This window comes from Equus asinus, chromosome 5 (assembly GCF_041296235.1).
Source record: "Equus asinus isolate D_3611 breed Donkey chromosome 5, EquAss-T2T_v2, whole genome shotgun sequence".
NCBI classification, from domain to species: Eukaryota; Metazoa; Chordata; class Mammalia; order Perissodactyla; family Equidae; genus Equus; species Equus asinus.
In genome coordinates this window covers 27140986-27168105 of record NC_091794.1, presented here as the reverse complement: position 1 = coordinate 27168105, position 27120 = coordinate 27140986, and the positions used below count along the sequence as shown (strand labels likewise).

At 38.0% G+C, this 27120-nt stretch overlaps 1 protein-coding gene across 6 annotated transcripts in view; it reads right to left on the bottom strand.

Annotated features, from left to right (window-relative positions):
• The window catches only part of PAK2 (p21 (RAC1) activated kinase 2), an 80960-nt gene extending 54144 nt beyond the window's left edge, over nt 1–26816 (bottom strand). The window contains exons 1-3 of one of the 6 annotated variants that reach the window (XM_070509145.1): nt 24134–24749; nt 23946–24042; nt 22118–22281 (exon numbers count right to left, since the gene is read on the bottom strand). The gene's annotated coding sequence lies outside the window, so the exon portion shown is untranslated. Of the gene's footprint in view, nt 1–22117; nt 22282–23945; nt 25109–26678 lie in introns of those variants that run through there. The other 5 variants (XM_070509143.1, XM_044771356.2, XM_070509144.1 and 2 more) reach the window with 5 other exon arrangements.
• Nucleotides 26817–27120: the final 304 nt, after the last annotated feature.

Below are 27120 nucleotides of genomic sequence, written 5' to 3'. Positions count from 1 at the left end.
GAGAGTAAGCAATTTCCTAATCCAGTTATTCTCGAGGGATTTTTAACTACCCTCTGGAAACCTCAAACTTCCACTTTGATGGATGTCACAGGGACAGGTGATAAAACCCAGAGTCTGCCAAAATGAAAAAATCTAATATGAGTTCCTCCCACATAAGGCTAGGACCTAAAAGCTACAGTCTATACAAGAGTAAATAAGGAATAAATTCCTGTGGGTAGAGGGAACAAGAAAATCTTAAGTATTTGAGTCCAGTGATAACAAGAAGGGGGAAAAAATTTCTGAGAAATCCTAACAACAAAATGCATATTTATGATCTGAATTCATTCCACCTATGAGGTCCCAGAAAATTCCAAGCAGGTTTAATTGAATGTGGTCATGTTGGCAGCACTTCCTGGTGAATGGGAGAATAAAATATAAATACAACGCCTCCCTCGGAGAAAAAAACTTCAACACAAGTCTCAAATAATACCCAAAGATAAAATTCTAAGGAAAAGGAACACCTCATAGTGAAGATTCAGAAAACAAACAACGCACCACTGATTGAGAACTATCTAGTTAAAACAGACTAGTGAAACAGATGTGGAATGATCTGACAGAATATGAACAAGAAGCTTGCAAATAAAAACAAACAAAAAGGCAAATATGAAAAACAACCATACAGAACTTTCAGTATAAAAAAAATACAATACTTGAAAATTAAAACTCAACAATTGAAGTAAAAAAGCACTGTAGACTCAGCGGAAGAGATAATTAGTGAACCATGAGATGTATCTGAAGAAAGTACCTAGAAGGCGCACAGAGAGACAAAGACAGAAACTATAGAAGAAAAGTAAGATGAGTAAGTCGGATGATCTAAGATACACTTATTTGGAGTTCCAGAAGGAGATGATGGAACAAATGAGGGAATGGTTCACTGGATAAACTAGTAGCTGAGAAATTTCTAGAACTGATGAAGGACACAAATCCTTAAGTTGAAGAAATTTAATGAATCAAAAGCAGGATAAAAAGCAATCTATGCACAACAAAATGAAGACACATCATAGTGAAATTAAGATCAAAGATGAAAGAATTCTTAAAATTGGCCAAAGGAGAAAAAAGGGCAAACTTCACAGTTGTGGTAGTTGGGACTTTCAGCTTACTTCTTGATACCAACAATGAAAGCAAGAAGACGCGGAATCTCCTCAGTGTACTGAGAGAAAAAGCTGCAAACATAAATTACAGCTTCACAAAACTATCATTCAAGAATGAGGTCAGAATAAAAACATTTTGAGACAGAATATTTTCAAAAGATTGGAATTACTCTATACTCAACTAAAATCAATTAAGTTGGAAATCACTACCAAAAAGATAAACTAGGAAAAAACTCCATAGGTTTGGGAATTTAAAACACTTCTAAACAATTTATGGTTAAGATATTACAATGGAAATTAGAAAACACTTAGAATTGAATGAGAATGAAAAAACTATGTATCCAAACTTGCAGGACTGGATAAACAAAATGTAGTAGTATTCATACCGTAGGGTATTATTTATCTTTAAAAAGAAATGAAATTTGAGGGGCTGGCCCTGTGGCCGAGTGGTTAAGTTCGCGCGCTCCGCAGCAGGCGGCCCAGTGTTTCGTTAGTTCGAATCCTGGGCGCGGACATGGCACTGCTCATCAGACCACGCTGAGGCAGCGTCCCACATGCCACAACTAGAAGAACCCACAACGAAGAATACACAACTATGTGCCGGGGGGCTTTGGGGAGAAAAAGGAAAAAATAAAATCTTAAAAAAAAAAAAAAAAAAAAAGAAATGAAATTTGATAGGGGCTCTAACAAGGATGAACTTTGAAGACATCAAGTAAAATAAGCCAGACACAAAAGGATAAATGCTATATAACTTCACTTATATGAGGTATCTAGACAGGTCAAATTCATAGAGACAGAAAGTAGAATAGAGGTCATGGGGGTCTGGGGGGAGGGAGAAATGGGGAGTTACTGTTTAGTGAGTACAGAGTTTCTGTTTGGAATGATGAAAAAGCTTGGGAGGGGCCAGACCAGTGGTGCAGCAGTTAGGTTTGCACATTCTGCTTTGGTGGCCTGGGGTTCGCCGGTTCGGATCCCGGGTGCAGACCCACGCACCACTTGTCAAGCCATGCTCTGGCAGGCGTCCTATGTATAAAGTAGAGAAAGGTGGGCATGGATTTGGCTCAGGGCCAATCTTCCTCAAAAAAAAAATTTAGGGGTTTGGAAATGGATAGTAGTAATGGTTGCTCAACATTGTGAATGTACATAATGTCAATGAATTGTACACCTAAAAATGGTTAAAATGGTAAATTTTATGTTATGTATATTTTACCACAATAAAAAAACCTTGCAGGATGTGATTAAAGTACTTACGGACACTTACAGTTCTGAATTTTTACTTTAAAAACGAACTAAAAATTTATCTAAGCATCCAAGCTAAAAAGCAAAAGTAAAAACAAACAGCAAAATAAACCCAAAGAAAGCAAGAAGAAAATATTAAGATAAAAGCAAAAATTGCTGAATAGAAGACTACTATACAATAGAGAAGATCAATAAAAGTAAAACTTGGGTCTTAGACAAAACTAGTAAAATACCTCTGGCAAATAATCCAGAAACAAAGAGAGAAAGCACAAATAAACACTAACAGAGGGTTCTACTGGTAATTAGTGAGCAGAGGTCACAGATACCACACCAATATTCTGCAATGTGAAAGCAAGTCCTCACAACCGTTGAATATTCCACCATGCACTGATTTATAACTAAAAATATATATACACAATTATCTGAAACTACAGCATAGCTCTCTTTTACATATAAAAGATATTTTTTACAGTTTTAACACACACTGAATTTTCCAGGTGTGCAACCACTATGAAACCAAGAGTACTTTGTACTTCGTTCAGCTTGGTTTCAACAAGAAGTTCATTCACTATTTGGAATATCATGTCACTGAATAAAATGTGCTCATGCTGGTTGAGTCGTCAATGGCAGTACACCTGCATGAGACTGCACTGCGGCCAAGTATATGTATAGATATAGACCTATAATCACTTCATACTGACTTTTAGAGTTGTCCCTCGGTATCTACAAGGATTGGTTCCAGGACCCCATGGATACCAAAATCAGAGGATGCTCAAGTCCTTTATGCGATGTAAATGCTATGTAAATAGTTCTTACAATGTATTGTTTAGGGAATAACAAGAAGAAAAAAAAGTCTGTACAGGTTCAGTACAGCTGCAAGCATCATAGGTCTTTCCATACCCAGTTGGTTGAATCCACAGATGCGGAATCCACAGATATGGAGGGCCAACTGTATTTACAAATGGAAATATATATTTTTTTATAGTTTTCCTTTTATGTCTTTTTTATTCCCATTATATTGATTTTCCCCTTGAAATTGATTTAGAGAACTGAGTTAGGGCATTATATTGATTTTCTCCCTGAAAAGAGGAGAGGTTAAATAATCTAAGATTTTTATTTCATAGGAAAGTTGTATAACGTAGTGTTTAAAAGTACAGACCCAGATATCCCACTTGTAGGAATCTATCTCAAAGACACACTGGTAAAAATACAAATAGACATATATTCTAGGCTGTTACTGTAGTGTTATCTGTAAGAGCAAAAGACTGGAAGCATCTCAAATGCTTCCATAAATAGGGGACTGGTTGAACTAACTATGGTATACCACACACTACAGTATTAAGAAGTTGTAAAAATGAATGAGGAAATCACTCTAGATACTGCAATGGAGTGATCTCAGGATATACTACTGAGAAAATTAATAAAGGAAAACCTCATTAAAACGGAATTGGCAGCCCAAAAGGCGGAGGTCTCAGGCAATACCACTCAATGTCAATTACAGGAAGAACTGTCAATTACAGACCCCCAAAAAAATCCTCAACAGGAAAGAATCATTAATCACAGGCTCCAACAGGAAAAAATGTACATTACATCTCCTACAAGAAATCAACTACCTGAGCAACTCAGCCAATGAGAAACTGTCACTCTCGCTTTCCACCAATGGACTTTCATTCAAAACAACCCCTCCCAACTTCCCCCTTTTTCTCTATTAAACAAGGTTCTTCTCCTTTGCTGGTGGGACTTGCCTATGGCTTTTGCTATAGCTTGCTTGTCCTGAATTGCAATTCTTTGCTCTATTTGTTCCCAAATAAGCCCATTTTGCTGGTAAAATAACTGGCTGTTTTATTTTCTTCAGGTTAACAGTACTAATGAAAATGCAAGATGGAGGAAAAATATATGTATGGTTTGCTATCATTTACCTAAGGGGGAAAAAGGTGTATCAATACACACACACACTCTCTTATTTTTTTTTTAAAGAGAAGGATGAACCATAATTTTTTAACAGTTACTTTAGGGAAGGAAGGGAACAAAATGGAGGGGACTGAGTTCAAAGTTAGACTTCTCTGAATCTATCTTGCTTTGTTATTTGATTTTGGAATTTTGTAAATTACATAAAAACACCAGCAAAAGTAGAATGAGTAATACTGCTTGTAATAAATGAGATACACCACAGAGACCCAATCTAACAATCCACTGCCACTAAAAATATCCTTGTATTTTTCACTTTGTAGACAACACATGAACCCTATTTAGCTTTACAATTAAACTAAACAAAGACCAAAATACTGAACAGAATTAAATATAAGTTGGCAGTGGTTGAAAATTTGCATTTTCTTCTTATATCTTTAGGTATTTAAGATATCTACAATGAGAACTTTCCACATTATTATATGGATTAAACATTCAGCAAATACTCATTAACCAGATTACGACACTGCCTATATTATTGCCTATTATGATATATGATATTTCCTCTACTGAACTCTACTCCTTCTGAGAAGGCACTAATTTTACATTTCTTTTTATTCCCCAACAGCATACAGCAAAGTTTTATATATATCATAGAAACTTAACACGTGCTTTTCAAATAAAGAGTGTTGGCCAGTTTAGGCAAATAAACTACTACTACTAATCAAGTTGTATACTGAAAGCCAAATCACTTATCTTTTTTAGTCCCTTGATCCAACCACCTATAAATTGGAATAATACCCAAATTGCTAATCTCACAGGGAGTGGGGATGGGAGACAGCAGGATGTGAAAAGTGCTTTGAAAAATTATCTGAATTTATTATTATCATTTATTCTTTTTTCTCCAATGTTTTGCTATACCAGAAGAAATGTGTCATTAATTCCAAATGATAAGACTCTACAAAATGAAAACAAAACTACGATAAATTATTAGGATAAAGGAATTTAACAAATTTGCAGGATAAAGAAGAATATACAAAATTCAATTACATTTTCATACACTCAACAGAAAATGAAATGGGAAGGGAAAAAGATACCATTTATAACATCATTAAAAAAATGAAGCTCCTAGGACAGAAGTTCCCAAACCTTCTCTTTTCATGGTGTCCTTGATATTCTCAGTAATTAATTCACAGTGCCTCTAGGCCAAAAGAAATTCCTAACAGTTTCATTTATTTAGTAGTTAGATCCAAACAACTTCATTAGTATTCATGTCCTAAAAATTTACTAACTATTTGAAAAAGCAATACACATAAATTGAAAAAATAACAGCTTTAATTTCTTTCTCAGTCACTTCTTGTTGTTAGTGCCACTGAGTGGATTCCGACTCTCAGTGACCCTGTGCACAGCAGAGCAGAACCCTGCCCGGCCTTTTTGCACCATCCTCTCCCCTAAAGGCGCTATATCAGACAACGCCCTGCTGCTATTCATAGGGTTTTCACGGCCAATTTCTTTGGAAGTGGGTGGTCAGGTCCTTCCTTCTTCCTAGTCTGTCTTAGTCTGGAAGCTCCGCTGAAGCCTATCCACCATGGATGATCCTGCTAATAATTCAAAACCAGTGGTGTAGCTTTCAGCATCACGGCAACACGCAGTGGCCAAGGTAAGACAATTGACATACAGGAGGTGTGGTTCTCTGACTGGGAAACGAACCCGGGGCCTCAGTGGTGAGAGCACTGGGTGTTAGGCACTAGGCCACTAGGGCTGGCTATGTATATTTTACCACAATTAAAAATTTAAAAGAAAAAAATTTTAAAGCTGAGTGATAGTCACATCAGTGTTCACTAGACTCTTCTACTTCTGAATGAACTTGGCATTTTCTATAATAAAAAGAGAAATGTGGGGCCAGCCTGGTGGCATAGCAGTTAAGTTCACGCGGTCTGCTTCAGTGGCTGGGGGTTTGCAGGTTAGGATTTCAGGCATGGTCCTATGCACCACTTATCAAGCCACGCTGTGGCAGGTGTCCCACATATAGAGGAAGATGGGCACGGATGTTAGCTCAGGGCCAATCTTCCTCAGCAAAAAGAGGACGATAGGCAGTGGATGTTAGCTGAGGGCTAATCTTCCTCAAAAAAAAAAAAAGCTAAATGTGTTTCATAACGCACCATATGTTCCTATAAAGAAAGACAAATAACTCAATAAATAATGAGCAAATGACATGAACAGGCATTTCATAGAAGATGACAGTGAATAAATACATGAGAACATGCCCAACCCTCATTAGAAATTGTGCAAATGTAAATTAAGACCATTATCAGAGACCATTTTACACCTTTTAGATTAGCAAGAATTACAAAGGCTGAGCAAAATCAAGTGTTAGCAAGGAAGAAGAGCAAAGAGAATTCTCCTACACCGCTAGCAGGAGTATAAACTGGTGAAACTACTTCAGAAGACAATTTGGTATTAGTTTGTAAAGTTGGTTGTCTGTATGTTCTGCAACTCAGCAACTTTGCTCCTGGATATAAATCCAAGAAACTATTGCACATGTGGAAATTATAAGAACACTCATAGCAGCACCATCATAGCAGTAAAAGACTGAAAACATACCTGTATTAGGCTAGCTAGGCTGGGCATTGATAACGAACATTCCAATCTCAATGGTTTAACACAATAAACGTTTATTTCTAGCAGATACTCAGCTTGAGGAAGTTAGTTCTCCTTAAGGTGATTTACAGATCTAGGCTGCTGCTATCTTCAAGTTCCACTATGTTAACAAGTCACCACCAAAATGGGAGAGAGAGACTGAGGGGGCATGTGGGCTCTTAACCGTCTCAGTCCACAAGGGCCATGCCTCACTTCGCCCCTCACCGTGCAACACAACCTGGCATATGTGAGGCAACCAATAAACATCTGTTGAATGAACGCATGAGCACAGAGCAGTAAGAAATCACTCCTATCACTTCAAAATCTCTGTGAGAGGATGACTGGACTTGATAAACGACATAAAGGAGAGACAGTTTCCATAGATAAAAAGTCGGGGAAGGATACTCTAGGTACCATCTACAGGTCACAAACAGCAAGCAGGCTTCGCCTCACAGAGCCGCTCTGAATGATCCAGAGGGGCTGGCTGCGCAGTATCCTGTACGCTGTGAGAAGAATTCTGAGGCTGTATTCCACTTATGGGAGGGTGTGAAATAATAATCCAGCAAAGACAGAGAGGCAAAACTCTCTCTCTACTTTACGAAAAATGTCTTTTAAAAGGTGAGGCAAGTTTTTAAAAAGAATATTCCTAATCAGTATCAAATTGCATACAGAAGTTTAAAAAAAAGTGAACATTTAAAAGTTCCCCCTTACTCTCATCTTCCTCTCCCTTAATCCCAACTAGACTAAACTGCTAATGACAGCAATTCTGCCTTATTAATCTTTGTAGGCCCGGCACATAGTACAGAGCTCGGGACACAGTATGTGCTCAAAAAATGCTTACTAAAGTCAACTGAGACTAGGCGGGTACGTAAAGTTACAGAAACAGACATCACTGGGGGAAAAGCATTTTAAAAAGACACTTTAAAAGGAAAAAGGGATCTCAGTCAAATTTTAGTAATTACATCAGTGGTATGAAAAAAAATTTGAAAATATCAAATTAAGATATTTTGGGGAAATAGGGTGCTCTCATGTATACAGGCCAACCCTGAATGGGAATTTGCTCTTAAAGTCACCTCCAAATTATCTGTCTTCTTTAAAACTTTTTTCCTTATGAACATACCATTCTGTAAACTGTGCTATCCAATATGGGTGGTCATGCTAGCCATATATGGCTACTTAAATTTAATTAAAATGAAATAAAAATAAAATTCAGTTTCTTAGTTGCACTGGTTATATTTCAAGTGCTCAGTAGTTAAGCTTTACCAGTAGAGGGCACAGGAGAGACACTGCAGGAGAAAAGTTTTGCTTCCTGGTTCCGGGCTGGCTCACCAGGCTTCTACACAGCAAGGTGGTCAGCAGCATACCCAGCAGCCAGGAGGTTTCCCCCCGACCCTCTTTTCTTGGGAGGTGTTGTAGCCCAGTTAACACCTCCCTGTAAACAGCACACTGGAGGGCAGATGTCAAGCATGTTCAGCCACACTACAAGCACCATGGCTTCTGTGCCATTCAGTGATCCACAGCCACATTCTCTCCAACAAGGTTTGGATCTCAGCTCTGGAGGAAGGAGGGCTCTTCCTGAGTGCTGATATCAGCCCTTGGGGTAGCAGCTGCTCCTTATTTGTGCTATTGCTATGTTCTTTAGACTTCTATTTACTTCTTACTAGCTAACCCCTCATTATTCCATTCTTCCATTAGTCAATAATTCTTTCCATGTTTAACTTACTGTGTACTTTCTCTTCTAATTGGACCCAGGGTGATAAAGTCTCATCCATTAATTCAACCCTTACACACTTCCTTGAATTTCAGTCACCTGGCTTCTAACTTTTCTTCTTTCTACAAGATTATAAACTCCTGGCTGGCAAGGAACACTTTTCATACTTCTCTGTGTCAACCTGATACTGTCTAACATAATGCTCTTAACACAGAGGCACCAACAAATGTTTAAACTCACACTTCAAATGATTCACACTCTATCCACCTTCATTAGTTTAAGGCCACTATAAAATAAAACACTTTCTAATGACCCACGTTGTTTCAGAATTTTCACACCAAAAGCATAAATAATTAGGATAGCATAAGAATGCATTTCTCAGTGTCCTCAGACTATGAGGTTTCAAAGTCAGGACCAGCCTGCATGCTTAGCCCTCCTAGACCTTGTAAGACGGGAGATAACGAACTGTTCATGCTCACAGACTGTTCATGGTTACAGACTCATAAAGGGGCTGAGCGTGAATGATGCTTATTTTTGTATAAATGTAAACAACGAGGAAAGAAATTATGCTCAGAACAAAGATGTAACAGCCAAGTGACAAATTACTTATTTACAAACAAACAAAATAATTAGGTTGGAATCTCAGGGTGACATGGCTGGAAAGTGTAACAGGCTTTATGGTAAGCCTCCACTCTGTGCTTCTGAGAAGCTACCAGAAACTCCCCTTCAACAAGCACAATATCATCAACACTGAGGGTACTGCTTATGAGGAAAACTGGGAGAGGGTCAGAAGGCTAGCCCTCATTGGCCCCAAACCCAATTCGCCTTGTTATCTTTTGCTGAAACTCTACCTTCCAGCTTATCCCAATAAAATGTAACCAGCTTGAGTAAAATCTGTATCAAGTGCTTGCACAGAGGAACCAGTCCTCTGTGGGATTACCTCACCAGCAAATGAGAATTGGGAGCCGTAGGTGCAAGTGCAGAAAATACAAGAATTGAGCAATTGCCTTGAGTTCAGACATGGAAAAAGCTGCACTACTTTTCAAATGCCTTTTAGTAATTTAAAGCAGCATCATTCAAAGAGTGTTATGGGGACTGGCTATTTAGTACGAACACTTAATGAAATACAAAAATTGAGAAAAAGTGCTTAGAAACTTTTAGAGCAATTTGAATGAAATAATTTGCTGTTGACCCTAACAACAACAACAACAACAACAACAGATGGGGCTTGAATTTTTATGTTTGATTTTGCTTTCATACCCACTATATTTTACAAAAGTTGCTACTCCATTACAGAAAGTTTCTGAGAAGCACTGATCTAAAGCACTCAATTCTGAACATAAAATACTTTCCCAAAGGATCTGAATACACATTTCTTGAAAGATATACAAATGGCCAATAAGCACATGAAAAGGTACTCAACATCATTAGCCAACAGGGAAATGCAAATTAAATCCATAATGAGATACCACTTCATAGCCATTAGGATGGCTATAATCAAAAAGACAGAAAATAACAAGCGTTAGCGAGGATGTGGAGAAAGCGGAATCCACATACACTGCTGGTGGGAGCGCAAAATGGTGCAGTCACTTTGGGAAACAGTCTGGTAGCTCCTCAAAAGGCTAAACATGGAGCTAACATAGGACTCAGCAATTCCACTCCTATGTATACACACAGAAGAAATGAAAATATGTCCACACAAAACCTCTACACAATGTTCACAGAAGCACTATTCATAATAGTCAAAAAGTGAAAGCAAGCCAAGTTTCCATTAACTGACGAATGGATAAACAAAATGTGTTTATTCCATTCCATTCCATACAATGGAATATTATTCAGCCATAAAAAGGAATGAAGTACTCATACATGCTACATATGGATCAACTTTGAAAACACTGTGCTAAATGAAAGAAACCAGTCACAAAAGACCACATATTATATGAATCTGCCTACATGTCCAGAATAGACAGATACAGAGAGAGAGAAAATAGATCAGTGGTTGCCTAGGGTGAGAGGGCACAGTTTGGGATAAAATGAGTGCTATTGAGTGCAAGATTTTTCTTTGTAGTAATGCAAATATTCTGGAATTGAATAGTGGTGACGGTTGCACAATCTTGTGAATACAGTAAAGAAAACATTTAATTGTACACCTTTTAAAGTGTGGATTTTATCATATATGAATTATATCTGATTTTTAAAAATTTAAGAAAAGAAATCACAGTGGGGCAGATGTTGATGCAGAAAGCAACAGGGACTGACACAAACAAAGGCAGAAGCAAAGACGGAGGGTTTGCCTCTGGTGAAGAAGATACTCTAAAGAATATGCTCCAGTCTCCTTGAGGGAAGTGTTCTAAAAAGTGACCTGGAGAATGGAAGCATTACTGGAATAATGATAGCCTTTCAACGGGACCACTTTGAACGTGACAAAACCATTCAAAGTTACACTTTTTGCCATGTTCAGGAAAAGAATCACTTCCATGACTTCAAAGACATGCCTCCTACATTCTATGCTCCTGTTCTTCATATCTGAAAAAAGGCTGACAGTCATCCCCGAAAAAAAAAACCTGCCATCTGGATTATTTATTCTGCCACTAAAATTTCTATGCAGTGACAGAAAAATGTGAGAGTAAAAAATAGTTATTTTCTGTTTTTAAGAAATTAACGTTCTCGGAGGAAAACAATTTTTGAAAATCATTTGTTTCAGTTCTTCACACCTCTATAATAACACCCCAATTCTCCTAACTATCCATGCCTCTCAGAACAGCTTCCTCAGAACTTTTAAGTCAGTGCAGCCTATGACTTAATCATTGTTATTATCCTCAAATCCACTCTCGGTCCCTCCCAGCCTATTTTTCACATGGCAGGCAGCAACCTTACAATATATTAAATTTCATCACTTCAGTCTCCTACTTAAAGCTTTTAAGCAAGATACTTAAGATAAAACCCAATACAGTAGGTCCCCCTTATCCAGCAGGGATACGTTCCAAGACCCCCAGTGGATGCCTGAAACCATGGTACCATAGTACCAAACCCTATATATACGACGTTTTGTCTTATACACATATACCTATGGTAAAGTTTAATTTATAAATTAGGCACAGTAAGAGATTAACAAGAATAACTAATAACAAAATAGAATAACAACAATATACCATAATTAAAATTACTGTAGATCTCAGAACCTCAGCGTATGATTTTCTTTCTTTTCCTCATTAACTTAAGAACTTTCATCTTTTCACTCAAAGGAAGCACTTTTACAGCTTCTCTTTGGCATATGTGAGTTGCTAGCATAACTACTTGTGCACTTTGAGGCCATTATTAAGTAAAATAAGACTTTTAAAATTTATTTATTTTTATTTTTTCCTTTTTTGCCCCAAAGCCCCCCGGTACATAGTTGTATATTCTTCGTTGTGGGTCCTTCTAGTTATGGCATGTGGGACGCTGCCTCAGCGTGGTCTGATGAGCAGTGTCATGTCCGCGCCCAGAATTCGAACCAACGAAACACTGGGCCACCTGCAGCGGAGCGCACGAACTTAACCACTCGGCCACGGGGCCAGCCCCAGTAAAATAAGACTTTGAACACAAGCACTATGATACCATGACAGTCGCTCTGATACCCGAGACAGCCACCAAGTGACTAACGGACAGGTAGCAGGTAGCATATGCAGTGTGGATACGCTGGACAAAGGGATGATTCACGTCTTGGGCAGGATGAAGCGGGATGGTGCGAGATTTCATCATGCTACTCAGAATGGCGTGCAATTTAAAACTTACGAATTATTTCTGGAATTTCCCATTAAATATTTTCAGACTGAGGTTGACTGCAGGTCTCTGAAACCACGGGTAAGGGGAGCCTACTGTAACACATGATCAGGCCCCTAACTTTTCAGACTCCCCTTTGTAGTCTTTTCCTCTACAGGCTTTAAGTTTTATCAGTCATTTCAGCTCCTCTAATAGCCATCTCAGGCCCTCACACATGACCTTCCTGCAAGGTTTTCTGATCAGTGACCAAGCATCCCATTTCCCTGGGACACAGGGCTTTCAGTGCTAAACCCAGGAGAGCGCTAGGCAAAGTGGGATTGAGTCGGTCACTCTACTTTCTGTCTACCACCTCTGTTTGACACCTACTTCAAGTATTGGCCTTAAAGTCACTTTTTAAGGAAACCACCTCTGACACCTCCTTACTCCCATCCCATGTACATTACTTTATTTCCTTTGTCTTAACATTCATCACACCAGATTTACTTTTTTAACGTCCATCTTCCGTGTGTTATAAACCCCATAAGCATGAATCCAGTGAGCATTTCATTGACCATTATATCACTAACACCTCACACTGTGTATAGTTCATGTGTCTGTGAAATGAGTAACTGGTGAATGAATAAATCAACCAATGAAAGGTTTATCTGTGATGGCCTCCAAGTCAAGTAAGTTTTTTCTTTTTTAGGCTAGGAGAAATTTGAAGATACATGGACTATTCTATCTCCTTTGAGGTCACTATTCTAGAAAACTAAAACAATTAAATGCTCCGTTTATCTTGATCCTCACAACTGAAGAACTGACCAAGAACCTCACCTTAACCACCATATAGTCAGGATAAGAGCAGCAGGACAAATGGTCTAAATTCTCACTACTCAATCCCTATTACAAGTATTCCTCAATTTACAACAGATCTTGGTCCTACCCAGAAGATGGGATTCTAAGCAACAGGAACAATAAATATGATCTAGTTCATGAGACAGCAAGGAGACAAGAGGGCATACGGTACCAAGTAGTGGGAAATAGACTGGTAAGTTCAGTGGGGCCAGAAAGTCACTGGGGCAAGAGGGAGCACCTTGAAGTTTGAGAGGTTTGGTTTTAAGTGTTTTTTATTTTAATAATAAAAGTAGTACACGATCATTACAAAAAAACTCAAACTAGAATAAAATCTAAAGAAAAAAGAATATCCAGAAAGACTTGTTTTTTATATTTTCATACTAGAAGCAGGGAAATGAAATGGTGGAAGGAAAAAAACCTCTTAGTAAGTCTCTTCTAGGTCATTCAAATATTTATTTTGTGCCTACAATGTGTCCGATGCTAGAGATCAAAGATCACTAAGATTTAGTCTCAGCTGTGAGCACATCAGTGAGAAAACAGTAACAGATGACTACTCTGCAGTGAGCTCAGAGCTGAGAGGAATGAGTGGCATACAACGGAAAAGAGGACCCAGAGCTCCTATTTATGGGAGTAATTAGGCAAATAAATCAGAACTGGCTTTTGAAGGATGAAAAGGAATTTGCCAGGCAAAGAAAGAGAGGAAGGTCTCTGTACAGAGGAAGAAGTATGTGTAAAGAAACTTCGTAATCTAAACGTGGTCTTTTTTTTTCTTTTTCCCCTTGGCCTTCACCCAATCACTATACTAAAAGAGTGAAACAATAACCAAGCATGAGAGAAGCAAAGGGGTGAGACTCAGACAATGCTTCAAAACTGCTGATAAGGTAGGGAATGGGGAAGCAAGGGACAACAACAAAGATTACCAAAAAAAAAAAACAAGTAGTAAGAAATGTGTTGAACAGTATGAAGTCTAGCTTTCCCCAAGTTTGGTCACAAACCCCAAACGGCAATTCGAAATGAAATAAGGGGAGAGGGGCAATAAAGATGAAAAGTCTTCAACCTGCTAGACATCAAGGAGATGCAAAGTGGAACAAGATACCATCTATCACTCTAAGATAAGACCTTTTACTGGAAACTGAAGGTCAACAGCAGACTGATTATTTAATTACTTATATGGTTATCTAAGTTAAACAGAAGTTGGGACCAGCTTATTCTAATAAAAAATGTCAAATCAGAAATTATCCATGTACTTTATCCCAAATTTCCATGAAGACAATTTATATCAGATCTTTGAAGGATTTTCACTACTTATAAAGTCACTCAATCTTAACCGAGAAAAGATTCATGACCCAGCCATGCTCTGCTTCATAAAAGACAGTTCAACCATCTGCATAAAAGAAGATATGAAGAGGGGTTGGCCTGGTGGCGTAGTGGTTAAGTTCACATGCTCTGCTTTGGTGGCCCGGGGTTCATGGGGTTGGATCCCCGGCGTGGACCTACACACCACTTGTCAAGCCATGCTGTGACAGCGTCTCACATACAAAATAGAGGAGGACTGGCACAGATGTTAGCTCAGGGCCAATCTTCCTCATTGGGAAAAAAAAAGATAAGAAAGATATGAAGATACCTTGTCTCTCTCTGCTAACCACCCTTTTATTTAGAGACCCAAAGTCTACCTCAAAGAAACAAATTAGTCAGTCACCCTTGCTAAGCCATTTCTTGCTATGCAGAGGCAGGTTTGGTGGCAGCCAGAGTTCCTTATCTTCTCCTCTGATCTGTCTACATACATTTAGGAGACTACCATGCAAGTTCCAGAAAACAAGCAAGGAGTGCTTATGTGCCCGTGTGTACGTGAGGTTCAGGTGGAGCTGTGTGAGGGCAGAAAAACCTGAATTGGCACACAGCTTCCTGGGAGGTGGAGTCATATGTGCAAAGTGCTGTGTTGAAGACACAAGGCTAGAATCAGGAAGAGCCCTAACAGCAGCAGCACATGCTAGAAACCAGGGTAGGATAAGAGCCCACCATCCTAGCCTAGAACTATCATTAGATAAATGTCTATTAATCTCCAGAACTCAGGCTAGGAGCTGCGTATTTATCCTTCAGCAATACACCTAACAAGAAGCTTCGACCAGAATTTCAGTCAACTGTAGAGGCAAGGACAGTCCACAAACATTTCTGACAAATGCACATCAGGTAGTAATATGTAACAGTTATCATTCAAGGATGAACAAGCAGAAAAGAAAAATCCACCACTGATCCCAACAAAAAAATAACGCAGCACAACGAAGAGGGAAAATTACCTTTCATATAGAAGCAGAGCCTGACTCAGAAGGTGAATTAAATTACTTCGGGACACAGAACTAACTTCCAAACACTGCTTGGCAACTCTATGGAACAGGCATCCATGGAGAGAACAGACCAAGACGAGTAATTTAGGAAGAAAAGGGAGCAGGGTAAATTTTTAAAGCATGCGAAACTAAAATTTCAATAGAAATAAGGCCTACACTGGAGGTGATAAAGGAAAATCAAATGACAAATAAGGAAAAACATTTAAGAAGCTCACACAAAGGACAGAAATGATAAGCCAACCTAATTAATACAAGTGTTTTCAAGGAAGAAAACAGAACTAAAATGAAATAACCAAAAATATCTCTGGAAATGTGAAAGAGCCAGCTATGCAGACTGCAAGGAGCTAAAGTACCAGGCAACATTAATGAACACGTACAAGACACGATCTGTCAAAATATTACACCAAAAGAAAATGAAATATTCCTACCACTATCAGGCACAGGAAGCTCCAAAACAAAATGATCAATGCAAGATGACACAGAATTTCTGAGGACCTCAGTGACCTAATAATTATTAAATATGCCTTTCAGTTACTCTTACTAAAAATATTAGCTGAAATGTATGCTAGCTGACATACACGATGAATCAATTTAAATGTAAGATTGAGAAAAATGGCAATGACCACCAAATCCATGTAAATAAAGTTTAACTAATTTATGTTAACACAACATAATTACTAAGATAAAAGTAAAAAGATGAAGTTAAAAACATAAAATGCACAAAAAAACATACTAACAATATTCTAAGGCCCCAAACTCACTGTAGAAGGGAAAAGTAGATAAAGTGAGGGTAGGTTAGGAGAAAAAATTAGTCTTCAGAAATAGAAGGAATCAAAGTATAATTTTCTTTTTCAGCCTGACAAATCATAAAATTTTATTCTTTTAAATTTAGATTTACTCTTTTATTCATTTAAACTATAAATTAATAGACTTTAAAAATAGGATGTATACATTCCAAATACCTGAAATAAAAGCAAACCAAATATAATTCACAAAGCAAAAAACAGAAAACATCAACAGATAACTGGATAAACAAAATGTGGTATAAACATACAATGGAATATTATTTGGCCATAAAAAGGAACAAAGTACTAATATATGCTACAACATGGATGAACTTTAACAACATTATGTTACATGAAATAAGCCAGACATAAAAAGGCAAATATGGTATGATTCCACTTATATGAATCGTCTACAATAGGCAAAATTGTTAGGAGACAGAAAGTAGATTAGAAGATTGGGGGCAGAAATACAGAAAGCACATTAGGGGTTGGGGGTGGGGAGGAATGGGGAGTTAGTGTTTAATGAGTATAGAGGTTCAACTGGGGAAGGAAGATGAAGAAGTTCTGGAGATGGACAGTGGTGATGGTTGCACAACAATGTAAATACACTTAATGCCAAAGAACTCTATACTCAGAAACAGTAAAGACAATAATTTATGTTATGTATATTTTACGACAATTAAAGTAGCAACAATGAATCATTAAAAAACAAATCATTAATTAAGACGACAGAAGAAACACTCAACAGAATTCATTATGACAACAAACAAATGTTTTAAGCATTCATTTTGAATCAAAACAAAAATAAACTACATGTAATTTAAGAGAGACATAACTGAAACAAAATGACATGGAAAGACAAAGTTGGATAATTTATTGAACAAAAATAATACAGACAGGAATTTAAGATAAGTAAAACACAAGGACTCACAAAGATTAAATATGATAAAATGTTTATTTATTAGGTGTAATCCATACTGAAGATCTTCAGCAGCATAGAACTCACACATGCATCATATAATACTGCATCAAAACACACAATAAAAATTAATAGTCAAGAGAATGAGAAGACATGCCACAGACTGGGAGAAAATATTTGGAAAAGACACATCTAGGTGTGTAGTAGGCTATACCATCTAGGTTTGTGTAAGTACACCCTGTGATGTTCACACAATGATGAAATTGCCTAATGATGCATTTCTGAGAAAGTATTCCTCTCATTAAGCAACATGTGACTACATATATACTCAACACATTTGGTTTTGAAGATATTTATACCCAAAATGTGCAGTTTAATTAGCAAAATATATATATATATAAATCTACCCTGCTGGGCCATCCCAATGGCATAGTGGTTAAGTTCGCGCACTCTGTTTCAGCAGCCTGGAGTTTGCGGGTTCGGATCCTGGGCACAGACCTACACACCACTCATCAAGCCATGCTGTGGCACCATCCCACATACAAAAAAACAGAAGAAGATTGGCACAGATGTTAGCTCAGCAATAATCTTCCTCAAGCAGAAAGAGTAAGACTGGCAACAGATGTTAGCTCGGCACCAATCTTCTTCCCCTCACCCCCCAAAAAACCATACTCTGCAAATAGAAAATGTTTTTTTCAAGTTTTCACATAACATTTACCAAATTGGATTATGCTTTAAGTCATAAAGAAACCCTTGATAAATTTAAAAGATATTTTAAAAGACCATAGTCACTGACAACAATGAAAGAAAAGAGTGAACAGAACTGTCCTAAATACCTCAAGTCAAAGAGAAAATCAAACTAGATCAACTATTTGAAAAGAAAAGAATATAAGAACATCATTCATGTAAATTATAGAGTGCAGCCAAAGCTGTACTCAGAGGCAAATTAAGAGCATTAAATGTTCTTGTTATTAAAAAAAAAGAATCAAAAATTTATTGCATTATAAAAAGTATAACAAAAAAAACAAGCAAGAAGAGGAAAATAAAGAGAAAAGTTTAGAAATCAAGGAATCGCAAAGCAGAAAGCCAACAGAATAAATCTCACAGCTGGTTATTAAAAACCACTAAGTAGATAAACATTTGGCAAATCAAATCAAGAAAAATAACAAAATCACTAGCAAAAGATGGAAATGAACACCACAGACTTAATTATAAGAAAATATTACACACATCCATATAATAATAAATTTTAAAACCTTAAAAAATACAATCTTGGGAAATACAACTTATCACAATTGACTCATGAATAAGTAAGGATTCCCCAAGAGACTACAGAAGTAACTACAGAAGCTACCATATGGCCTATATACTCTTATTACACTAAATTTCTGAGAGATCCTCTTCTATCCTTCCAACAAATTCTGTACATTTGACTAACATGAGTAGGGTTTTGGTTCCTCATAATATACCCTTTAGGGTACCTTTGGTTATTAGCAAATTTATTATTATATGTTCTTATCAGATGTAGTTAAAAGAAGAAAAACTTGATCACCTAATTAAGTATTATAAAAAATCTGAAAAAATTCAGAAGCCATTCTTATTTTTTGTAAAGTAGAAACAGAATAAAACAATATATCTCTGTAAAACCAACAGCTGACATCATCCTTAATTGTAAAATTACCAGAGACATTCCAAGACAATTATTACCTCTCTTACTTAACTGTGTCTTGGAGATTCTGGTCAATGTAATAAAGACTAAAATAGAAATAAATATTGTGACTATTCAAAAGGAAGTAAAAGTTACTACCATTTTCAGATAAGACAATGAACCTGGAAAACAAAAGTAAATAAAATTTGCAGGTGGGCCTGGTGGGGCAGTGGTTAACTTCGAGTGCTTTTGCAGGTTCGGATCCCGGGTGCGGACCTATACAATGCCCTCAAGCCATGCTGTGGTGGCATCCCACATACAAAACAGAGGAAGACTGGCACAGATGTTAGCTCATGGACAATCTTCCTCACCAAAAGAAAAAAAAAAAGTAACTGAAATTTTATTAAAGTCCAGTAAGATAATAAAAATAACAGTAGGCACAAAAATTTAGTTACTTCTGTGTACTTATTATAAATAATGAAAATAAATCAAATTAACAAAAACAAAGTAAGTTATAATTTAAACAAGAAATGGAAAATAAATTATATTTTTTATTTGCCTAGTAATAAGAAAATTTTATTAATTTCACTAAGAATGATGGTCATTTCAATAAAGATAGCAATAAAATGGGATTCACATTGCTAGTGACGGTACACATGAAACCTTTCTGAAGGGTATTTTAAGACTTTTAAATGCTTATACCTTTTCACTCAGTAATTCCACTTCTAGGAAAATATTCTAAAGTAATAATCAGGGATAAATAAAAAGATATTTACTATAGTATTATTTATATAAAATACTGGAAAAAGTTACACATTCAGCAATAGGAAAATAGTGAAGCTAAGGTACAACTATACAACGGAATGTTGGTAAAGATTAAAAACTCATTTTTAAAAAAAGTATTTTTAAGGAGAACAAAGGGAAACCTTCAAGGTTTAATGTTAAAAAAATCAAGATAGCAAATTATACAGAATATGATTTCAATTTTATAAAAGTAAACTATGTACATACATATATATAAAGAAGAAAAAGTACTGGTAGGAAACATAGCAAAATATCAACAGTAGTTATCCAAAGGTAATGAAATAAGAAGCAAGTTTTTTAAACCTTATGTTTTCAAATATTTACTCAGGAAGATGAAAAAAGTTCAGGAAGAATTTACAACAGAGACAGGTTATCAAACATCTGGCTATATTTCCACTATTACAGCTGCCAATGTACCTCCTTATTCTTTAATAATTTGCTTTTTATAGCATTTGAAATTTTGTATAACTACTTTCCCCATCTCTTGTTCTTCATGTTTATTATATAATAATTTTGCTTCATTCATAAGTCTATAAGTTACTAAAAAAATCTCAAAATTAAAAGGAATAGCAATTTTTTTCAAAGCTGAGATTATACCTTAAAATACACCTTGTTCTTATTAAATAAATGCAAGACCAAAATAAAACCTTCTATCTTTCCAGAAGCTATTAAACATTTACATGAAAAAAATATTACCAGTATAATACCTTGATCAGAAAGATGTAAGGAAGAACTCAGTCATGTGGGTTAAAAGTGCCCTGGACGCATGTGTATCTATGTGCATCACTTAACCAACACTACTGAGATCTTCCTTGCACTCCCCTCTTTGATGAGTTTCCACCAACAAAGATTGAGAAATAACTCTCATTTCCAGATGAATAATTTATGCATTTAGTATACTGCAAATAAAAATTATGGACTAACATGTTAAGAAAATATATAATAAGAATAATATCGAAATTATAGTGGAAATCAGGATAGACTCCCAAAGAAAGCTACACTGAGAAGCTGAAATTTGAAGGACGAGGATGAAGTAGGTGGATGACATGAGATAGCAGTCAAAGATGGGCATTTTTTTCCTTTTCAGATGTGATGCTTACAACAACATCACTACAGTACTTCTCTCTGCATCTCCAAAATGTGACTTATCTTCACATCAACCTCAAGCTTCTAAAATACTTTTATACCTGTATTTTATTTCAGTAGCCAAACTATTTAATATTTTTAAAACTCTTACCTGAACCATGCACACACACAAAAAAACCCCACAAGAATTTAGATTAAATTACAAGAATTATTAAAGTACCAGAAGAAAATATAGAAGAACGCTTTCTGATGAAGGTGAAATGGCGAAGACCTTAAACAGAAGGCAAAGGATTAATATCTATTATGTATGAAGAGTTTCTATAACTCAATAAGGAAGTATAGATTGGTGTGGCCTTTTAGGAAGGCACTTTGGCATCTACCGAAACTTAAAATACACACTTAAGAATCCTTTTAATGGAGATACTTGTACACATACGCATGTACACAAAGACAGAAGGAAGTTCATTAAGGCTCTGGTTTTAGTTGCTCAAAATTGGATACAACATAAATGACCATGAATAATTAAAGTACAACCGTTTAATGCAACATCTCACGACTGTTAAAAAGATGAGGTACAACTATATGTATTGAGATGGAAAATATATAATAATCAGACTTTTTATTTTAAAAAACAAAGGTAAAAACTACACATACAGTGTTTATTTCTAATTGCATAAAGACAACAAAACTGTCCAAGGAATGGGACTAGAAAGTGAGGAAAGAGTAATTTTCACTTTTACTCTCAATAATTTACTTGCTTGAACCTTTTATGATAAGCAGGTACTCCCTTTGTAATTTTAAAATTAGGAAAAAACACTATTCCAGTCTGTTATGATGATTATCTCTGAGAGCTGAGACTAAAGCGATTTTTATCCTGTTTCTTAATAATTTTCACTACTTTCCAAATTTTCTTTAATATGCATACATTTTAAATCTAACAAACTTGCATTCACAAAACCTGTATTTTATTTCAGTGGTGAAATTGGTTTTTTCCCTGAAAAATAATTTTTAATTTAACAGTTATGGTCTCAGAAACTTGGCTGAGATTCCAACCTCTTTGAGAAAGCAGTCTTAAATCTAAGTTTAGGAGTATAACATTTACTGTAGAAGCAATTAAATGTAAAACTTATTTTAGAATGGAATATTAACTAATGTTTATTAAGTACTTCCTTACCGCGTTTGCTAAGTACTTTACCTGCATTATCTCATTGGCTCTAGATAGCCCTATGAAATTCGCATTATATTGTTGTTATTATTAACCCCCATTTTACAGAAGAAAAAAACAAGTTTTGAAAAGAATGTGTACCTTGCCTGCGGTCAAGCAGAAGAGCCAGGATTCAGTTCAGGTCTCCAGCTCCTCACCACTAGCGATTCATGGAATGATAAGCACTAATGCACCACAGAGATAACAGGCTAGACTCTGAAATCCTGCGATGTTCAGGTGGACTACTCTTAATGAGGTTAGTGAACCTAAAATGAAGAAGTAGTGAAACTCAATTCTGATCACAGAAGAAAACAATCAGTATTTCTTCAGGGCAATGGGGGCTGTTTTTTCCTTCTCTTTCTCCTTCTACCAAGGTACAAGAAGGATCCAGTGGACAGCCCAGATTTGTGAGTAACTTAACACCCTCCCTCTGATTAGTCTGGAATTAGCCCTCTAACTGCAAGGGCTTTTGAAAACAGAGTGATCAGAACCCCAAAGCCTTACTGTCTTGAACAAGGCCAGTTTCTTTTTTTTTTTTAAAGATTGGCACCTGGGCTAACAACTGTTGCCAATCTTTTTTTTTTTTTCCTGCTTTATCTCCCCAAACCCCCCCTGTATACAGCTGTATATCCTAGTTGCAGGTCCTCCTATGTGTGGGACGTGGGACGCCTCCTCAACGTGGCCTGACTAGAGGTGCCATGTCCACGCCCAGGATCCGAACCCAACCACTCAGCCACGGAGTCGGCCCCAGGCCCAGTTTCTAGTTTTAACCAAAAGTACAAAATTGAGAAAGGCAAAAGAAATGTTACACTCAATATTAGAATGATCAGTATTGACAGATGAAACATAGGAAGGATTTAACAGCAGTGACTTATTTTATCCTTAGCTACCTGAACAAGTTCTAAATTTCCTCTTTAAAAAAGTATAATTGAAAAGAAATACACACCGCTGTTAACCAGGTCTACTTGGAAACCTGCCTATCACAAAGATCAGAGAACCAGAGGTGCCCGTATTTATATATTTAGTAGATATGGCCAACTACAAACTTACTGTCACTTTATGAATCTGAGTTTGCAAGGTGAGTATTAAATGTCACAAAGTCCAGAAGAATAACCCTCTTTGGATAATAGTAAAGCAGGAATCAAGGTGCTAAGGCAAGTAGAATACCCAGGAACTCTCCCTTAGTACAAGTATCTGCTTACAGAAAGAACTGGCAGAGAAGCTGACATCAACAGACCCAACATTTCTATACCTTAACCCCTTAAACCTACACAGATTACAGATCGAAAACCTCTTAAGGTTCATTTTTCTAATGCAAATCAGTTCGTGGCTGCTACAAGGATTTAAAAAGCAAAGATAAAAGAATTGCCTTAAATCAATACCCTTAATAGAACATAAAGTCTTTCATTCTTATATATATATGTAACAAGTATCAGAAGTTGGTATGAGTGTGTTTCACAAATACCACAGAGCTTCTGGCAAAGTAGACAAGTTCCAACATGCTTTAAAAAATTACTGTTCACTGCCTTCATCCCAATCTAACTTCGATGTTATTCATGTGGATAACCCTGCAAAAACAAAACCCCCAGAGCAAATTCTTGTACGTTTCAATATCCTGCCTACTTATAAGAGCGGAAGAGTCAAACAGAGCAGGGGAAAAAACGTGACGTGCACAACCTTGATCCAAAACACAGCTCGTCCTAGTCTAATTTTAGGCCTAACCATTTTGATTGTCTTTTTACACAGGTTAAAGAAGAAAACAAAAAAACTACAGATCTAACTACAGATCAAAACTACAGATCACTTGTAAAGTAGAGCTGAGATGATTATATCAATGGGGGTTCGCATTATTTATCAAGGAGGAAACAAATCATGCTCACACGGCCCAGAGTATTCCCATCAAAATTAAGATACAAGGATGGGTACCGACCTCCCAACAACTGACCATGGCAATCACTTTCAGACTTCAGTTCTTGGATAACTTCACCTTTAAAGAATCAGTCAAAAGGTGGAGTCCACCGAGGAATCTGTGACAACGTTTTGCGAGTGTTTAAAAAAACGCCAAACATGGTGAAAAGCCAACCTTCACCTAAGTTACCTAAAGAAGAAAATATTCACCTCCTGGCTGAAGATCAAACGAAAATCACGAGAAGATCTGAAAGTTCTGTTTTTAAGCGGAGGCCCTGAAACCCTCAGAAAACTATACTTTTCCACTAGTGCGGAATATGGAAGAGATTACAGATTGTAGTTTAGAAAAAAGTAAAGGGACGCGAGACAATATTCCCGAGCAATGAAACTGGGATGAACTGAGGGGTAGCAAGGAGGGGCCGGGATGCAGAAAGAGAGGAAAAATCGAGGAAGAAAACCCGAGACGTCTGGTCGAACGCTAAAGTAAGCGGAGGAGAGGAGGAGGTTGAAACGCGAGGGAGACCGAGAGAGGCAGAGCCTGTGGCGCGACACGGTTCAGGCAGGGCTGAGTTCAGGAAGAGTCAGAGCTCAGCAGCCCAGCAAGCTCCCCGGGTCGCGCTCCAGCGGGAGAAGAAAACAGCCCTAGGGAGCAGACAATGAGCCACCGCCCCAGGAGCGCGGCTCCAGGCACGCAGGTGGCCGCTTCCCCGGCCCTGCGCGGGGCGCTCGGCTGCCCGGGCCGCGCGCGCCGGCCAGGCCGCGGAGAAGGAAGGAGGAAGGGAGAGCGACGGCCGCGTCCCGGCCCGTCGGCATACTTACCCCAGGCGAAGGAAGGTCCCCGCCCCAGCGAGGCGCCTCCGTCCGAGCTCCCGGCGGGCTCTGGAGCCGCCCCGGGCAAGCGCGCGGCGCGGGGCGGGGACGGGAAGGAAGGGGAAGCGGGGCGGGAAGAGGAGCGGCGCTGGAGCGCAGCCGCTACAACCGCTAGGCCGAGCGGCAGCAGAGCCCGCGGGCGCCGGGAGGGGAGGGCAGGGAGCCTTCGGCAATGGCGACGGCCCGGGCTGGAGGGGAAGCGGAACCTCCACCGCCGCCGCGCGTGGCCACAACCCTGGGGGAGGGCGACGGCGGGGAGCGGGGAGGGGCGGGGCCAGGACCCCGCCCTCCCGGCCCGAAGCCCGGAGCTGCGCCGGGCGGAGACCGGCACCGCCTCCCAGGGGGCGGGCTCGCGCGAGGCCTGCTGAGAGTTGTAGTTTGAAGACATGTGGGGCCTGTCCTGTTTTGTGTAGGGTTCTTTTTTTTGTCTTTATATTGAGAGAGACAGCCAGTTCCTCATTTTATTCGGCATTGTCTCCAGTCAGGTCTGTGCCAACCAAAGATGCTGGTAGACGACTGCGGCTATATGAATCTGCGCCAGGACATTTGTTTCTAGGAATTCATACATTATCCATTTTGCTTTTTACCTACAAACTCTATATTTTCCCCCTGAATTAAGTCCCACCTCCTTGCAAATTAAGGCCTCCATGTTTTATCCATGGAGGGGTTCATCAATGTATTCATTAATTCTACAAACATCTGAGTGTCTTAATACATATCAGATACTATGTGTCAGGTCATCAGGGACCCAGGGAGTGAACATGAGTCACTTTGCCTTTGTGGAGCTTACAAATATGAAAATGCAATAATTAAAATAGTGATACGTAGTATGAGGAAAAAACTGGGGAGGTTACTTTGGATAAGGCGGGCAGAAAAAGCATCTTTAAGAAGGTGACATCTAAGCTGAGAAGAAAAAGAGAGAGCCGTGAGAAGCACCCAGGAGAAAGCATTACAGGCAGGAGGAAGCAAAAAGGCCTTGCTATGGTCAGTTATGAAGGCCTGGGTAGCTGGAGCTTAGTGCAAAAAAGATAGCATATATGAGAAAAGACAAAGAGTAGAGAAGATTCAGGTCAGAAAGGATCTTGAATGCCATGGTAAGGAATTTGGACTTTATCCCAAGAAGCTATTAAAGAGTTTTAAGCAAGGAAGTGATCTTATCTGGTTTAGACTTCAAGATCACTAGATTGCCATGTGGAGAATAGAGAGATGCAAGAATATAAGGGAAATGAACTAAGAGGCAGCAATCACAACTGACACTAGGGAGATACTGGTGGAAATGGACAAAGGTAGCCAGATTGTCTTTATCTATAGATGTAGAACAAAAAACTCAACTGATATGGAGAGTATAAGAGAGAAAGAAATCAAGGCTATGTCACACTATCAAATAACCTAAAAAATAGTCCCATTATTAGACACACAGAAATGCTGAATTAAAAGAACATCCTTTCAAAGGCGTAACTAAACTTTCAAGAAAGAGGAATACCTCTGACAGTTTTCCAAACTCTACCCTCAACCCAAAAATGGAACGAGAAACGAAAGTGGTAAGCAGGGCAGTGAAGCCACGGTTATGCTGAGCGTATTTACTTATCTCAGCAATCTCTATGCTTTTACTGGCTGCACAGGAGACAAGAGACCAAAGACAAGGCCTTGGGCCTGTCCAAGGAGTTGGGAGTGTGATCCTGCATAAGGTTGGTAACTCAGAGGGCTATACCCTCCAAGAAGAGACTAAAAGAAAAAACCCAAAATCCCCTGTATCAGCCCAGGGAGACAAATTGTATGTTTTAGCCTAGACTTGGCATAGAGGGGAAAAAAAATTTCCCTTTAGAATTCATAACCACAAACTTTCCCTCCCATGGGTTTGAAAGTTCAAATTTATAGAACGTACACTGTCCAGGAAACTTCAAGTCAAGAAAGGTGTCCCACGCTGGTAGTGCTTGGAGGCCTAGAAGAAAAACAATACAAATCCTCACTCCACGTGTTCACTCTCAAGCCAGCTCTGAAAGGATTTCCACAGATAAACAGAATTTTAAAAGCTAAACATAAGCACCAAAATATAATTACAATACACCTGAGAAAATAAGCCACCATGAGTGAATCCACAGAAACCAGGAACAGAATAATGAAGCCTATGAACTTTAGATATTGGAAGTATTGGCTACAGAATAAAAAATAAGTTTATTAAAATGATTAAAATACGACAGGAGCAAGAAACAAGATACTATTTTCAAAAAATGACCAAGTAACTTTGAAAAGGAAACAAGTAGAACTTCTAGAAATAAAGAATGTAATAAGTGAAACCAAAGCCAGTGTTTGGGTTAAATAGCAGG